At 58.4% G+C, this 3,950-nt stretch overlaps 1 protein-coding gene across 1 annotated transcript in view; it reads right to left on the bottom strand.

Moving 5' to 3' along the window:
* rhocb (ras homolog family member Cb) overlaps nucleotides 1–2,871 on the bottom strand; it is a 41,625-nt gene extending 38,754 nt beyond the window's left edge. The window contains exon 1 of the mRNA XM_086011010.1: nucleotides 2,764–2,871. The gene's annotated coding sequence lies outside the window, so the exon portion shown is untranslated. The remainder of the gene's footprint in view (nucleotides 1–2,763) is intronic.
* Between the last annotated feature and the right edge of the window lie 1,079 nt (nucleotides 2,872–3,950).

The raw sequence follows: 3,950 nt of genomic DNA, 5'->3' as shown, positions 1-3,950 counted from the left end.
AAAAAATAAAAATGTTAAGGAAAAAATTAAAATAAATAAAAAGTTAAGGAAAAAATAAAAAATAAAAGGTTAAGTAAAAAAATAAAAAAATTAAAAAAGTTTATGAAAAAATAAAAAAATAAAAAGTTTAAGGAAAAAAATAAAAAAATAAAAAGTTAAGGTAAAAAATAAAAAAATAAAAAGTTAATGAAAAAAATAAAAAAATAAAAAGTTTAATGAAAAAAATAAAAAATAAAAAGGTTAAGTAAAAAAAATAAAAATGTTAAGTAAAAAAATAAAAAAATAAAAAGTTAATTAAAAAAATAAACATAAACTTAAAAAGTATCATTAAAAAAATAAAAAATAAAAATTATAATGTAAAAAAATAAAAACAATAAAAATTTTATTAAAAACAAACATAAAAGTTTAAATCATAAACATAAAAATTAAATCAAAACAAATAAAAGTTATCATAACCATCCCATTTAACATTCACACCACCCTTTTCATTACCCCCCACACCCTTAACCTTCCACACACCCCACACTCCTTAACCTTCCCCACCCACAACCTCCCCCCCACCCCTCCCCCCACCCACCCCCCCACAACCTTCCCCACCCACCCTTCCCCACCCCCCCACCTCCCCCCTTAACCTTCCCCCCACCCACACCCCCCTTAACCTTCCCCCACCCCCCCTTAACCTTCCCCCACCCCCCCTTAACCTTCCCCCCACCCACCCCTTAACCTTCCCCCCACCCACCCCTTAACCTTCCCCCCACCCACCCACCCCTTAACCTTCCCCCCACCCACCCCTTAACCTTCCCCCCACCCACCCCTTAACCTTCCCCCCACCCACCCCTTAACCTTCCCCCCACCCACCCCTTAACCTTCCCCCCACCCACCCCTTAACCTTCCCCCCACCCACCCCTTAACCTTCCCCACACCCCCTTAACCTTCCCCACACCCCCCCACCCCCTTAACCTTCCCCACACTCCTTAACCTTCCCCACACCCCCCCACCCCCTTAACCTTCCCCACACCCCCCTCAACCTTCCCCACCCACCCCACCACCCCACCTTAACCTTCCCCACCCCACCCCTCCTTAACCTTCCCCACCCCCCCCAGACCCCTTAACCTTCCCCACCCCCCCCGACCCCTTAACCTTCCCCACCCCCCCCGACCCCTTAACCTTCCCCACACCCCCCCGACCCCTTAACCTTCCCCACACCCCCCCACCCCCTTAACCTTCCCCACACTCCTTAACCTTCCCCACACCCCCCTCAACCTTCCCCACCCACAACCTTCCCCACCCACCCCACCACCCCACCTTAACCTTCCCCACCCCACCCACTCCTTAACCTTCCCCACCCCCCCCGACCCCTTAACCTTCCCCACCCCCCCCGACCCCTTAACCTTCCCCACCCCCCCCGACCCCTTAACCTTCCCCACCCCCCCCGACCCCTTAACCTTCCCCACCCCCCCCGACCCCTTAACCTTCCCCACCCCCCCCGACCCCTTAACCTTCCCCACCCCCCCCGACCCCTTAACCTTCCCCACCCCCCCCGACCCCTTAACCTTCCCCACCCCCCCCCGACCCCTTAACCTTCCCCACACCCCCCCGACCCCTTAACCTTCCCCACCCCCCCCCGACCCCTTAACCTTCCCCACACCCCCCCGACCCCTTAACCTTCCCCACACCCCCCCCGACCCCTTAACCTTCCCCACACCCCCCCCGACCCCTTAACCTTCCCCACACCCCCCCCGACCCCTTAACCTTCCCCACACCCCCCCCGACCCCTTAACCTTCCCCACACCCCCCCCCGACCCCTTAACCTTCCCCACACCCCCCCCCCGACCCCTTAACCTTCCCCACACCCCCCCCGACCCCTTAACCTTCCTCACACCCCCCCCACCCCCCTTAACCTTCCCCCCACCCCCTCACCCTTCCCCACCCCCCTAACCTTCCCCACCCACCCCCCCACAACCTTCCCCACCCCACCCACAACCTTCCCCACCCCACCCCCCCTTAACCTTCCCCACACCCCCCCGACCCCTTAACCTTCCCCACCCCCCCGACCCCTTAACCTTCCCCACCCCCTCCCGACCCCTTAACCTTCCCCACCCCCTTAACCTTCCCCACCCCCTTAACCTTCCCCCCACCCCCCCTAACCTTCCCCCCCTAACCTTCCCCACACCCCCCTAACCTTCCCCACCCACAACCACCCCCACCCCCCCTAACCTTCCCCACCCACAACCACCCCCACCCCCCCTAACCTTCCCCACCCACAACCACCCCCACCCCACCCACCCCTTAACCTTCCCCACACCCCCCCCGACCCCTTAACCTTCCCCACACCCCCCCCCCCCGACCCCTTAACCTTCCCCACACCCCCCCCCGACCCCTTAACCTTCCCCACACCCCCCCCCGACCCCTTAACCTTCCCCACACCCCCCCCCCGACCCCTTAACCTTCCCCACACCCCCCCGCCGACCCCTTAACCTTCCCCACCCCGCCATTTCGTCTACCTTTACCCCACTGTTCTATCCCCTTCCCCCACCCTGGGGTGAAGTTTTCATTCAGCCGCAGCCGCCGCTCCCTCTCTCCCCCGCCCGCCCGCCGGCCGTGTGTTCAATGCGATGCCGGGGCCCCGCTCTCCCGCTCCAGCCTTCCCCCGAGGCGAGGCGAGGCCCGGCCCTGGGCGCAGCGGCCGGAGTCGCTCCCGGTATCTAACTCTCTCTGCCCAGCTCCCCTTCCCTTCTCCACACAAAGGTGCCGGGGCCTCACCGTCTCTCTCGCTGACTCTCTCGGCACCGCCTCAGCTGGGCTCAGTCGGCGGGAGGGGGGGGGTCGGGCTAATGAGCAATTCCCCACACCCCTCCCACACCACGTGACACCCGCCCCACGTGACGCCGCGCCGCGGGGCCTCACGGGACAATCCATTCGAAACCGCCCGTTCCCGCCCTCCGCTCCTTAAAGGCGCAGTCCCACCGCCAGCCCCAGCAGCAGCAGGTCATTGAGCCCCACCAACCCCAGCAGGTCATTGAGTCCCACCACCAGCCCCAGCAGCAGCAGCAGGTCATTGAGTCCCACCACCAGCCCCAGCAGCAGGTCATTGAGTCCCACCACCAGCCCCAGCAGCAGGTCATTGAGTCCCACAACCAGCCCCAGCAGCAGGTCATTGAGTCCCACCACCAGCCCCAGCAGCAGGTCACTGAGTCCCTCCAACCCCAGCAGGTCATTGAGTCCCACCGCCAGCCCCAGCAGCAGGTCATTGAGTCCCACCACCAGCCCCAGCAGCACGTCATTGAGTCCCTCCAACCCCAGCAGGTCATTGAGTCCCACCGCCAGCCACAGCAGCAGCAGGTCATTGAGTCCCACCACCACCACCAGCAGCAGCAGATCATTGAGTCCCAGCCCCAGCAGCAGCAGCTCATTGAGCCCCTCCAACCCCAGCAGGTCATTGAGTCCCACCACCAGCCCCAGCAGCAGCAGGTCATTGAGCCCCTCCAACCCCAGCAGGTCATTGAGTCCCACCGCCAGCTCCAGCAGCAGCAGGTCATTGAGTCCCACCGCCAGCCACAGCAGCAGCAGCTCATTGAGCCCCTCCAACCCCAGCAGGTCATAGAGTCCCACCACCAGCCCCAGCAGCAGCAGATCATTGAGTCCCACCAGCAGCCCCAGCAGCATGAGGTCATTCAGTCCCTCCACCCCCTGTAAACCCTGCCACATCAATCATCAAACATTGCACGTAACAACAACTTGTATTTATATAAAAAGAAAGACTTGCATCTCGACAGCATCTTTCACGACCACCGGATGACCCAAAGCGCTTTACAGCCAATGAAGGACTTTTTGAAGTGTGGTCACTGTTGTAATGTAGGAAACGCGGCAGCCAATTTGCGCATAGCAAGCTCCCACAAACAGCAAGGTGGAAATGACCAGATAATCTGTTTTTAGTGAAGTTTAGAAAC

The sequence above is a fragment of the Somniosus microcephalus genome, chromosome 18, assembly GCF_052327205.1.
Source record: "Somniosus microcephalus isolate GS21.2 chromosome 18, FLI_Smic_1.0, whole genome shotgun sequence".
NCBI classification, from domain to species: domain Eukaryota; kingdom Metazoa; phylum Chordata; class Chondrichthyes; order Squaliformes; family Somniosidae; genus Somniosus; species Somniosus microcephalus.
This window is presented reverse-complemented; position numbering and strand designations above follow the sequence as displayed.